The sequence below is a fragment of the Furipterus horrens genome, unplaced genomic scaffold (genome assembly GCF_987537825.1).
Source record: "Furipterus horrens unplaced genomic scaffold, mFurHor1.1.pri manual_scaffold_2, whole genome shotgun sequence".
NCBI lineage: Eukaryota > Metazoa > Chordata > Mammalia > Chiroptera > Furipteridae > Furipterus > Furipterus horrens.
This window is the reverse complement of record NW_028327172.1, coordinates 183,763,819-183,777,705: the sequence shown is the minus strand read 5'-3', so window position 1 is coordinate 183,777,705 and position 13,887 is coordinate 183,763,819.

Here is a 13,887-nt window from a genome sequence, read left to right as displayed (position 1 = left end):
GTCTCAGTGGTCACGGTTGCTACACCAGCTTTTCTGTCCCTACCTGGCAAAAACTGCGCCTGTTTCTGTGCAGTACGTGAACATTTCATTTATTTAGCCCAGTGATTTTCAACCTGTTTCAGCTTATGGCACACAAACTAATTACTAAAATTCTGCAGCACACCAAAAATACATTTTTTTGCTGATCTGACAAAAAAATAGGTATGATTTTGATTCATTCACACCAGATGGCTATTGTGTTAGCTGTTGTCACTTTTATATTTGGCAATCCAAGGAAAAAGAAGTCAGTGTCCCAGACTTATTCATCAGGTACTGCATGTTTTAAAAATTCCTGTGTGCCCTGGCCAGTATGGCTCAGTTGGTTGGAGCATCGTCCCGTAACCAGAAGGTTGCAAGTTCCATCCCCCATCCAGGCCATGTACAGGACACAACCAGTCAATGTTTATCTCTCACATCAGTGTTTCTCTTTCCTCTCTCCCTTTCTAAAAAGCAATGAGAAAATTGTCCTCGGGTGAGGATTAAAAAAAAAAATTCTTGTGACACGATGGTTGAAAATCACTGATTGAGACTGGTGGCTAGGACCGACCATTATCAATGGTCATTATCATTTCTCTTTAGTAGAGTGCGTACATCCTCAGTAGTTCATCAGTGCTAGAGTAAATACTTGTTTGAAAGTATTTTCACTGTTTTGAAAAGTAATGTATCCAAAGCTAACTGGTTGCTGTCTTTGGGTGTTAATACTATTTATGGACTTAAAGCTAAACAAGAAGTAACAAAAATTGTGCCCGATACTACGATACCGAGACTTTGTATCATAAAACCATGTGTAAGCTCTGGGTGAAGCTTCATGCATCCATTCATAAAATACATGTCTTGCAAGGTTTTATTATATGCCCTAGGAGAAGAGCACTGAACAGAGAGAGGAGGCCCCCAAGGTTCCCCTACCCCCTCAGCCCTGCCTGCTCTGTGAGGGGTGCCCTACCCACTCTGCCCCGTTCCAGCTATGGACGTTCCCCAAACCCCTCTGCCCTGTCCCCTTCATGGAGGGTCCCCTACCCGCTCTGCCCTTTTCCCTCCATGATGGGTCCCCTACTTCCTTCTACCATGTTCTCTGTGCAGGATGACCTACCCGCTCTGCCCGGTTAACATCATGGAAGGTCCCATATACCCTTGCCCTGCCCCTTCTATGGAGGGTCCCTGTTTCCCCTTCCCTGCTCCCCAGGGTCTCTTCTTCCTCCTGACCCCCTGTCCTCACTGCTCCCCCTGCCCCTCCCAGGATTCCCTGTCACCACGTTTCTGCCCCTCCCCTTGTCCCCTGTACCCTCTGCTCTTCTCCATCTGGGTCTTCTGTTCCCCCTGCCCAGAATCCTTTATGGAGGGTCCCCTATCTCCCTGCGCTGTCCATTCTTTCATGTAGGGTCTTCTGTTCCCCTGCCCTGTCCCATCACTCAGGTCTCTTCCTGGCAGGTGCTCCGGTCCCTGGTCTTCATATCTGCCTCTGGGCCAGGTACCCAGGTCTCTGTACCTGAAGCACATGTCTCACCCTCTCATCTGTCCAAATCCTACCTGTACTCTCAAAATGCATCTCGAATGATTTCAAATGTCAAATCACAGCATGATCTTTAAAAAATATACATCAGATCATGACATCCTTGGCCCAAGGATCTTTTGCCCACTCACCCTGCCCTGCCCCCCCCCCCCACCAGCGAGCCCAGCGGTCTCCGCTCTGGGGGAACTTGCTGTCCTTTGGAGGTGGCTCCAGTTCATGGGCCAACTCTGTCTCAACAGCCAAGTCTGTTTGACTAGGACCAGCTCTTAGGGAGTCTTTCCCTGACCCTGCTGGGGAGTACCTGCAGAGGTCACACAACCTGGCACTGTGGGGTATCACAGAGCAACAGATGACTAAACTAAGACAGGTGATGAGAGGTATCATGGCAACCATCCTGGGTCAGCCAGGATGGCCAAGGTAACCAGTGGAGGCTGGATGAAGGGACCATGGGCCAACGGTTTCACAGGAGTGGCTTTGGCAGGGACTTGGGAGGGAACTGTCCCGTAAGGAGCAGATTCTCCCAGCACCCTGTGTGCTGAGGATGGGGCCCCCGGAGCCTTCCTTGCAGAGCGCATTCTGATGAACCCACCTCAGCTTTCTGACCCACAGGACCTGTGATCAGGCGCACACTCTGTGGTGTGGGCAGCTCCATATAAGGTCATTTGTTAGGGCCACAGTAGAAAACCAGTATCATCCTTACCACTCTCTAGTCACATCACCTAAGTCTGTTTTCTTCATGGCTCTTGGTACCTTCCAAATACAGTGCTTCCTTATTCACCTGTTTGTCTCACAGCCCCTCTCAGCACCTGAAAGGTGGGCTCTGCAGGCCCTGACCCCAAGAACCTGGCACAGCCAGTGCAACAGGGAGGGGATGGCACACGGTTCTGATTTAATAAAATTTCATTTTTGTAATAAAACTGATTCATGAACACACAATTTCTCAAACCTCTTTAGGACATCTCAAAGAAATTCATAAATGAAAAAAGTATTTTTATTTTTTGTCAAACATGCGTGTCAATTTTTGGTTCAGAGATGCAGTTGCCACTCTGTGAACTGCCTCATGGAGGGAGAGGGTCCTGACTGCAGACACATTCGCAGTAGGATGTGTTTCCTGTCCCCTGTCCCTGCACTCCAGCCCTGTGACCTCTGGTAGCAAGTTGACCCTGCCTGTTGCTTCTGGCGGGGCCAGGGGAGCCCCTTCCCAGGCCTATGACGGCCCTGGTGATCTTAGCTCCACCAGTTTGAGTTTTCACCCATTCTTACTTGGTGACCAGGAATTGTGGCCATTGGTAGTGGGAGCAGCTTGGATGCTGTGTGCCTGCTGGCCTGCCTGCAGGGGGACAGGAGGTGTGTGTGTGGGGTTCTCCTGAATCCCCCCCACTAGCCAACCCCTTGAGAGCAGCTCCACTCCTATTCTGTTTGAGTTTCCCGGGGACAGTTTCAGGGACAGAGTGATGTCAGGTCGTGACCTGTTATTACCATCTTACCAGTGGGGAACCTGAAGCCCCCACAGAGTATGTGCCCAGGTCACAGAGTATCAATAAGGCCCCAGGCAGCCTGGCTCCAAAGCCTAACCTTAACCATCAGCCTGTCCAGTATGAGGCAAGGTGAGGACCCTGAGCAATGGGATCCTGTTCTGGGATCTGCCTCTACCTAGTCCTTAAGGCCCCGGTGAAGGACATGATGTCCAGTGCCTCTGAGAGGGTGGTGGGTGGGCAGCACCCTACAGAGGCATTGATTGCATGTAAATTAAGTACTTAGGTCGGAGGGTGCTGTATGTGTCTGGGGCCAGCTGCTTTGTGACTGGGTCACAGTCTTAGGTGCCGGCTCTCTGGTTGGCCTGGGACTTTGACTCCGCCTCCTCATTTTCTGTTCCAACCCCGCATAGCCACTTCTCTCTGAAGGGCTGATCTTCTTGCCACACAGCCTTGACAGTTTGCCTCTGGCTGGGGTCCCCACTTGCTGGGCCACCATGAGGCCTGAATCACGGGGCTGGGTCAGAGAAGCTGAGGGCTCAGTAGCTGCCAGAGACCGTGGGGACCCACAGATCTCAGAGGCTGCAGGGGCCTCATCCCCCACCCTCAGTCAGGGCTGTGCCCCCACACTGCTGGCCTCCAGTGGGCCATGACATAATCTGGCCTCTCTGGGCCCCACAGCAAGATAGGGCACTGACGGACCAGCCAGAATGGCTTTGCCAGGATGGTCTAGAATATGCCAATAGTATTCTTTTGAGATTTTCCTTAGATTCCAAATGCACAACGGAATGTCTTTGTAAAGAATTCCTGGGCTCCCAAACATCTGCCCCAGGGCCCAGGGGGGCTCTGGTTTGAGAAACTTTCAGAGGCGGAGCCATGGGTAGGGACTAGCCTGGCGTCTGGTTTGCTGCCCATTGTCCACATGCCACCTCCTCCGATCTCGTGTCCTAATGGAAAGGAAGGATATCCTACATCTCAGATGGACATCCTTGCCTCTGTGTGTCCTTGGAGATGTTCCAGTCCCTGCGGCTGCTGGCCCATGGAGGTCTCTCTGAGCAAAGGCCAGGCTGCAGGGCCGGGGCCACCCATGGCTGGGGGGTCGGGGGTCTCTACCTCATCCTCTGCCCCAAGATCATGTCTCCTGTTCCAGCACAGTCTGCATGTTGGGCCACAGGCTGTTCAGGAAACCTCTGCGTTTCCCTGTCAACGACTGGAAGGGGGTGTGGGCAGCGCCCAGTGCTGGCCTCATCTGGGTCCTGGCCTGGGTTGGCAGGTGGAGGGTCCACTGTACCCAGGAGTGGGGCCAGATGGCACATGGCCCACACTGGCGTGCCCAGAAATGTGGCCATCCCTGTCGCCTTAGTGTCTTAGGAGAAAAAGGGGGCTCAGGGCCTGGGGAAACTGCTCAGGAGGGAGGCCACAGGTCATAGCCTTCTCTGAGCCCTGCCTCCCCTGCTGTGTCACCACCAGGCTGCAAACCCCAAGTACAGCGGGAGCTCCCTAGCAGGGTCCCTCCTTCTACCCTCACAAAGGGCAATGTGGTATTCAATCCCACCTCTGCTGCCCACTCACATGCGTGACACAGGCAAGTGGTTGGACATGTCTGAGGGTCCTCAACTGTGAGGCCCACCACAACAACTCACCACAAACAGTAGCTTAACACCACTCACACTTACTCGCTTATAGTCTGTGGTCAGACATCTTACCTGGGTCTCCCCGGGCTAAAGTCACAGTGTGGCAAGGCCGGTCCCTTCTGGAGGCCTTTTCTAGCTCCCAGAGTAGCCACAGGCCCTGGCCTGTGTCCCTTCCTCCATCCTCCCAGCCAGCAGCAGCAGGCAGGGCCCTCAGTCCCACCTCCCCAGCCCTTCTCCTATTGGTGCTGCTCCCTCAGAGCATGGCCACCAGAGGCAGTTCGCTTTACAGGACGCTTGAGGCAGACTGGTCCTCTTGGGTACCCCCAGCTCTTCTCCCCACCTCAGGGTCTATAAGTTGAACCCCACCTCAAAAGGGATAATGTTAAGCCTTGATTGTGGAGGCGCCAGGCTGAGGCTCCGAGGAGGGGTGCGCCATGCTCCCCCACACGTCCTCATTCATCTCAGTCATCACAGCAGGCAGGGTGGGGCCTCTCTGGCTTCCAGGACTAATCCCCACACTCTGTGGTCTCTGTCCTCTTGGGCTCCCTTTTCCTGGACACAGAGGCACGGGGGATGGTGTTCTTCAGGGGAGCCCTAGATTAGGAGTTATCCAGGAACCTACACACGCCAGCTATGTGGTCTCCAGGAAATTCCTTAACCTCTCTGAACCTCAGTGGCCTCATCTGTAGCATGTTCTCATGTTGGATATGAGGGTCAAAAAAGACTGTGGGAGAGTGTGAGACTATTTGGGAGTCAGGGTTAGGATTGTGCTCACCGGCTGCGAATAAACCACTGTATGTTGGGGGCTTGTGTACCAGGCACTGGGCTCAAAGGCCCTATCCCATGTCAGCTTACCCCACCCCAGAACGACAAGGTCCTTGGTACTGACATCAGAGCTCAGAAAGATTAAAAGCTGCACTAGGAGCTGGAGGCAGCAAAGCCTGGGGTAGACCAGGCTTCCCAGCGCCCATATGCGCCCCCTCCGAGGTATTGCCCCCAGACAGGAGGCCCTGGGCTGGGCCTCCTTAAACAAGCACCCTGCTGAGCTTCATTTTGGATGTAACATCTGTTATTTTATTGGGAAAAGCTGGCATTCACAGTTGGATGATTTGTGAGATGCCAAAGAAAACAATGCACCTGTGAGTCATAGAGTCCAAAAGGAGCAGGTCGTCTCCCCACTGGCACAGGCTCCACACCCCCGAGAGCTCAGGCCTCAGAGACAAAGGGTGAAACTAAACACAAAGCAACCCAACCCCTTCACAGTGACAATGCGAATGCCCACACAGCAGCCCACAGGAGCAGAAACTCTGCACAGGGTAGGGGCGCGACATCTGGGACTATTTTACTGGTCCTTCGGTCACTTCCAGTTTTGTCCCTCTGCCCTCCACACCTTTTCTCAATACACACTTTATCATTCACAGTTTGCTTTGGACTTTATTTCCCAGGGATCCAAAGATAGGTTTTTCTTCTGAAAAGATTGTTTTCTTCCTTTTTTCTTTTTCTATTTGTTTTGGTATCCATAATTTAAAACAGGTGTAAGGAACTAGGAGCTGTATTAAGACCTCCTTTTTAATCCAGCGTAAGATCTGTACTTGGTAGAAGGAAAGTGGTAAATCTATGATCCCATCCGATCTGGCAGTAACCTCTAGGGGCCAACGCAAGTTTCCTCTCAGTATCTGAATCACACAGGGACGTGGATTGTGCCAAATGTCCTAGGAAGTGTGTTAGACCGTCAGAGCTGGTCTTTGGCTTCAACAAGATTTCTATACACTGTACCACATTCTTGAACCTCTTTAAAAAGGGGGAAAAAAGTAATCCAATCCTGTGGTCGTTCATGTTAGAATAGGTATGTACATGTAATACTGTCCAGATGACCTGGATTTTACAGTGATATATAAACAAAGATTCTTCATTCATGTTGCTAAAAAAAAAAAAAAAAAAAAAAAAAATCATGGGACCCATTTCCTTGTGTAAATATTGTAGGGCTGGAACTGAGTGCACATGTGTTTTGTGCTTTGACACACACACAGGTATCCCGTCATCCACATAGAACAGTCTCGCATAGGTCTATTACCTGGGCCAGGTTACCTCTTGTAAAACAGGGCTAGGTTTTGTGGGCCCTGTGCAGGCTGCTTTCTGAATTGAAATGCACAGCCACGTCCCACTGCCCTTGCTGGGCAACATAGCAGGTGGGTGGATGGTCAGCGGGGTGGGCAGAGCTGGCCTTGATCTCTGTGGCCCTGGGGGAAATGTCTGAGACAGTGTGGTCAGTGAAGAAAAGGTATCCTAAAATGGGCACAACACGCAGTTTTCTGTTGGAGGCAGTTCAGTGCATCAGGAAAGGAGCCAGGGTGCAGCGTGGGCAAAGCGGGACCATGGGGAGGGCTGCATTCCTGGTGCCACCAAGCAGAGCGAGGAGCCCCTGGTGCCTTCTCCATTCTCCATCATGCACCTTGGTTCTCCCAGGACCTTGTCACCGTCCCACCTGCTCTGTCTTGCTTCACAAATGAAGTTCACCTTCCAGGCCAGACAGTGGTTTCAATGTGAGCCACCAGCACGAGTAGGAAACACGGGTAAGATGGGTTCCTGACACCACCACTTGGTTAGTGTGTCTGACCCACAGCTTTTCCCGCTGGCAGGATGGACTCCAGGGCCTCTCCTCCAAGCCGCTCCAGCCCACAACCTCCGCCACTCCCACTGCCCCAGGCCCGCTTACGGCTCCATGGCACTTCCTCAGTCAGACAGGAGAAGAGTGGGGTGCCCCAAGCTTCTGGACCCTAACTTGGACCAGATGTGGGAGATGCAGAGGCCCCAGCAGTGCCCCAGGCCCTTCGTGCCAGGAGCCGAGAAAGGGTAAGGGGGTGGGGCCTGGGAAGCTGGACTGTCCTCATTGGAGGCCAGGGCTGTTCCATGGACACAGGGTGAGAACCAAGTCCTCGCATGTGGTCTGGGCACCCCCTGAGGTTCCTTCTGTGGGGGCCCAGCCCCTCCATCGACACCCTTTCAGCCCTCACCTGTGCAGCGGGCTTTGATCCTAACTTCACAGACTTGGTTGGCAGCAGATGTCACGTTTTCTTATTTTATTTGTAATCAAATAGCTCCAGTTCCACCCTCTGGCTGGTGGGTAGTTCCGCACCAGCTACTGTGAAGGTGAAATGGGAAAAAGGCTTTGCCTCCTCCAGCACTGGTCCCATACCGCGCTCAGGGAAGCCCATGTTGTCCCCTCTCCACCATGGCCACTCCTCAGGCAACAAGGTCAGGCAGCTCTGCTTGGTCTGGGGCCCCATGTGGCCACTCCCCTCAGGGCCAGCTGCCACACTGGCATGTGCCTGGGCCCGGGCCCCGCCCAGGGCTCCGCCCCCTCTGACCACTGTGCTCCATCCCCAGGCTGGGCTGAAACAGGCTTCTGATCTTCAATTTCCTGCAAAGGTCTCTGCATTCTCTGTTTTTATCTCCCAGCCTCTGGGCAGGCCAGGGCCTGAGCCTGGAATCTCTGCCCAGCCACATCCAGAGCACAGGGCTGGGCTTGGTTTTAGTCTGGCTGATGCACAGCAGCTCTGGGAGGACAGAGTCACGACTGTAAGTTTCAGATAAGAAGAGTCAGGAAACAGATGTGGTTTCCGTTTGGTTCTGCCTCTGAGAGGAAGGAGGGGAGGGAGAACAAGGCCAGGGCAGGTCGGCAGCTCAGGCTCCCAGACCCCCATGTCTGGGCTCCGCTGTCACCTTCCCAGCTACTCTGCGTTGTCACTGGTCACTGATGTCGCCCTGAAGCCCCTGCACAGGTCAGAGAACATCTGCTGGGAGTGGCTTTTCAGGTCAGTTCTCATTAATTAACTCACCTGTCCATCTAGCACTGGTGTGAGGAGCATCAGCTAAGTACCTACAGGTTATGACAAGAGCAAATATTAATGACACGCTCCGGGCCAGGCACCGCTTTAGTCATTATCCATGTCAACTCACTTCTCCAACATTTTTGGATAGAAAAACCCAGGGGAAGAGGTTAAGTAAGGACCCCGGGCCCCCAGCTGGTGAGGGTGAGGTCGAGAAATGAACATAGACTGAGTTCATGCTCGCCCACTGTGACTAGCTGCCAGTGACATCCGTGACCACAAATGGAGCACAGGCATGTGCCCTGTGCCCGGGTCCCTTTTACCAGGGAGCCCTGTGTCACAGGCAGAGCAGGCCCCTGTGCATAAGCAAAGCAGAGATGGCTGGGATTTGAGCCCAGGCATATTGGCTGGACTGAGTTGCCTCCAGCCAGGCCCTGGTGGCACGAGTGGAGGCTCAGGCCTGCCCTCCAGGGCCCTGCGCAGGAGAGACTGCGGTGTGCAAGTAACTTTGTCCTGGAGGTGAGCACTGTGTGGGGCCCGTGGTGCATGAGGCATCCCTACCACCACCCTCAGTGGGTCGCAGCAGATGGATTGGCAGCTGCAGGACTGATGAGTTCCCCAGGCCTCCGGCTGTCAGAACCAGGCCAGTGTGCACTTAGGCAGCTGCGGGGCCACAGACAAGGACAGTGGTTGGAGCCTTTGGGTGAGGGCACAGCCTGTGTTGTCCAGGGCCTGCCTTCTCCAAACTGGAGGTGACCTCCACCTTTGAGCCCTGAAGGCTGTGTCACCTTAGGCCATTGTCCCTGCTGCTTCCTCCTGGAGTCCTACGTCCCATAGACTTGGGTGCCCTGTACGCAGGGCCAGAGGCATCATTGCCGCAGAGCCGGCCCTGAACCTGGCAGGAGCCTGGATGAATGGACAGGGCAGACTGGACATTGGGTGGTATTAATGGGTATTGCTCTTGTTTCTTTAATTCTTCCTTCTGTTTCCAGAAACATCTAGAGAGGGAAAGTTTACTCATGTCTAGTAAGCACCCACTCCATAGTCGGCAATGCTGCAGCCACATCCTCATGTCATTGCAAGGTGTTTTGCTACCCACTGAGGCAGGTGTGGCAATGGACGGAGGTGGGTGCAGAGTCAGGCTTAGTTCCAAACAGTGGCTGCGCAGGTCAAAGAAAGGGGTGGGTACAAAATGATTTTTTCATAAACTTTATTGTTATGCTACCCACTGCTGGTGAGGTTCTAGTGAGATTGGTGTAGTGATCAAGATGCTTTTGTGAATTGGGCTAACTTTTTAGGAAGTTAAAGTATAGCACAAGCCATGTGACATTTGGACCCTTGATCCTAGTAATTCCACTGAAGGAGCTATGCTAGGAGAATAACGCCCCAAAGAAAAACTGTGCACGCAGAATGGCCTGTGGCACCACGTTATAAAAGTAATGATTTCTGGGAACATCCTAACAGCCCAGTGGAGTGAGAGGCCCAGCACCCGGACTATGTCCCCTCAGTGGGAGTTCTGAGCCATTGAAACAGTCAATTTCACCACAGGGCAACGTGGGAAATGGTGTGTAATTCACTATTATAAATATACATATATATCTCAAAATGCATGTGCACTGATGCATGTGCACTGATGGCTTCCAAAAATCACATGTGTATAGACTACAACCTTAGAAAACACAAACTTGGTTTGTTTGTTTGTTGAGGGGTTGGGCATGGAGATGCAGGTTCTTTATTTAGGTCAGGAGCTTTCTAGAGTTGCAGTTCAGGCAGGCCTGTGCTCAACTGCTCCAAGGCAGTGAGCTGTGGGGTAATGCTGGGACTCCAGTCTGTGCCCCTCGTCCTTCCCACATGCCCACCAAAGACTGAGCTGCAGCTGAGAACTGCCCCCCACCCCACGGGAATCTGCTGTCCTTGCTCCATGGTGGGGGGTGATCCATGGGTGATTCTCTCTGCATCTCCTCACAATCCTGACCTGGTTCTTCATGTGGGAAGCTGCTCCAGGCCTGAAGCCCATGCCTGAAGCCCATACCTGCTGCCTTCTCCAGACCTCTGACCAGCGCAAGGACCAGCTTTGTGACATCTTACTGTTCTTTCCATGTTCGGGGGCCTGTGAAGGGAGACATGGAAATCCCCTTTGAAGAAGTCCTGGAGAAGGCCAACACCTGGGACCCCAAGCCATAGACAGAAGTGAGGACCGAGGCGTCTGGTGGGGCTTTGGGCTGGGTCCACAGCCTACAGAGGCCGGTGCCACAGATCGGTGCTGTGAACGGGGAGCAGTGCCAGCAGGACTGCACCTGCCATGTACCTGGCCCCCTTGGGTTTGCCACCCCTCTGGGGAGCTCACATTACTCTCCTTGGCCTGCTCATACCTGGTCTCAGGTGTCACCTCCTCCACAATGCCTTCCCAGCTTCCTGCCTGTCCTTGGTGCCCCACCCCCACTCTCACTGCATCTGTGCAGGGTGTGCCACACCTCCCAACGTCTGTGAGGAGTGCCCTGAGGGTCTCCAGGCCCAGCCTAGTGCAGGTACTAAAACTTAACATTGTATCAGAGATAACAAATCGTAAAAGATAAATTGGATATTCATGGAAGCATGATATAAATGTATATGAAGAACAGCCAAAGTGAGAGGATAATGATGGGTATGTTTTTGAGAGAAGAGTTGATATAAAAGAGCAAGCAAGCCACATAAAGATGCAAGGAAATAGCCTTCCAGACAAGGAATAGGAAGTAAAACAGCTTCGCCTTTTTGGGCAAGGGTAAGAGTGGAAGGAGAAACAGTGCTGATATAAGCAAAGGCTAGATTACTTATGTCTATAGGCCACACTAAAGAGTGAAAGGAAAAAACACTGGAATGTTGGAGCCATGGCATGATATGATGTATTTGACATGTTTTAAAGTTCTCTCTAGCTATTGTGTAGACAGGAGGAAAAACTAGGAGATTGGTTAAGAGACTGTTGTAATTCAGGTAAGGAACGATGTGACCTTCAGGAAGGTTTTTTTTTTCTTTTGTGCCTCAATTTTCTCATGACAAAATGGAACTAATACCTACTTCGTGTGGTTACGAGACTTAAATGTCAATATATGTAAAGTTATGCCCTGACACATGAAGCCATTATGTAATATCCATTTGTCAAACTGTAGAGGATGGAATGAGTGGAATTGATTCACCATGAAAATTGCCTTGAATTTGATACTCCCTTCAGCTTATTTACTTTTAAAAATAGGGGGAAAGGGCAGTCAGCAGTTTGCTTTAAGCATGGAGTGCAGTGGAACGTCCAGCCTCTCCCCACCATCTTCAGACCAGCACTGCTTCAAAAGCCAATGGAAATGTTTACTTTTAATGGTGTTTCCATGGAACTGCCCACAGCCTCAAATACTTGCAGTAGAGTTGTTAATCTAGCTTTGTGGGACCATGAAAGTAGCAGTGGAATGGGAATAAAAAGATTTCCTTGGGCACATCATTCTTAAACTTCAGGTCTCATTTGTAAAGAGGACTAGAAGTACCATTTCTTCTGCCTACTGATAACTGTACATGGAAGCTTCTCAGAAATCATAAATTGCTAAATCCATTTAATGCAAAATTAAGTTTTTGATCCCGGGAATGTGACAATGAACAAGACCCAATTTCTGACATCAGAAAGTCTTGGGAATCTTCCCGGGCAGACAATTTCAGAACACTATCATCATAATGTGGAGTCAAGGATAGGGTATTCTGAATACACAAGGAAAGAGGGGATCTAAAGAACAAGTGTATATTGTGAGTGAAAGGAGGAGTCTTTAACTCTTTACACTCTATTCTCAATCCCTCTTACCGTTCCTTAAGTTCCTTCATAGAATTTATAACCACCAAATATAGCATATATTGGTTTATTGCCTCTCCCAAGTAGAAAATAAGTTATAAATTTGGTGCAAAAATAATGTCCAATTTCTAGGTCTATTTTAAAAATAAAAAAGCCCAGGATTATGAAAATATTTATTTGTTACCATAACCCCCTTTGCTTTCTAGAACCTCATTCCATCTGTCAACTAGCTTATAAATGCCACACTTGTAAAATTCTTTAGGTTTTGAAGCAAAATATGAATCCAACTCATTTTTAACCTCTTCTCCTGGTATCAACCTAAGATCATCAAAATGGTTCTGTAGTCCCTGAAACAAGTAATAATCAGAAGGAGCAAGGTCAGGAGAATATGGAGGGTGAAGCAATATTTCCCAACCAAGCTCTTTCAAGAAATTTTTGATGAGTCAAGCTGTGTGAGGACAAGCATTATCATGATGGAAGATGACACCCTTTCTGTTGACTAGGAGGGTCACTTTTGGTTCAAAGTTGCTTTCAAATGACAAAGTTGTTCACAGTAAAGATTAGCAGTAATTGTTTGATTGTTGTCTAATAGTTCATAATGGACAATTCCTTCCACAACCCACCATACACTCAACATGATCTTCTTTAGATGAAATCCTCCTCTTGGTTGTTGAACTCTTCTTCCTCCTTGACTGATCCACCATCAGAGGCATGTAACATTATGGTAAAGGATCCACTTCTCAGCACCTGTAACAAGACTACCTAAAAATGGTGCTTGAATGTGTCATGAAAGCAACGATTCACAACAAACAACATGCTGTTGCAGGTTCTCTGGAGACAGGCCATGTGGGACCCATTTTCCAACTGCTGAAACTTTTCTGATCCTTTTCAGTTGGCGTAGCACGGTTGTATGGGCTATGTTAAATTGTTCTGCAAGTTCCTTAGAGATAATGGCGGGGTTTTCTGTGACAACAGCTTCCTACTATAAACCAGTCACTGTGCTAGATTCTAGGTATACTGCCCTAAACAAGGTAAATACAGCCTCCTGGTCTCAAAGAAATTATAGTCCATCTAGAGACAGGCCTTAAGCAATGATCACAGCTCAGAAACAGAGAGCTCTAGGAAGGTCAGAGTAGTAACTTTAAGCCTAGTGAAATAATGAAGGATGCAGAAATAGTGAAGGATGAAAAGGAGTGAGCTAGGTTGCTGGGAAAGAGAGGGAAAGTGGCAGGAGTTGGTAAGATCCTGACAAGATAGGAGTCTAAAGAGTAGGAGCTCAATATGTCCTTTTTTTAAAAATCTTATTTTTAGAGAAGGGAGGAGAAAAGGAGAAAAGGAGAAACATCCATAGATTGCGCCTCTCACGTCCCCAGTAGGGGACCTGGCCTGCAATCTGAATCCCTACAAATGTCAATTCCTCACGAAATATTCTCAAGCAGCAAGAAATCGTCTCTATCCCTGCCACCTTCTTCAAACGACTCCCTACAGTTTCTAGTTGGTATTTTACCACCCAATTGACCTCTTATTTATCTTCTATAGATGGTCGCCCACCTGGCGTAAGGTACCAGGACACTGCTTCGCCGGCAGCGGCCAC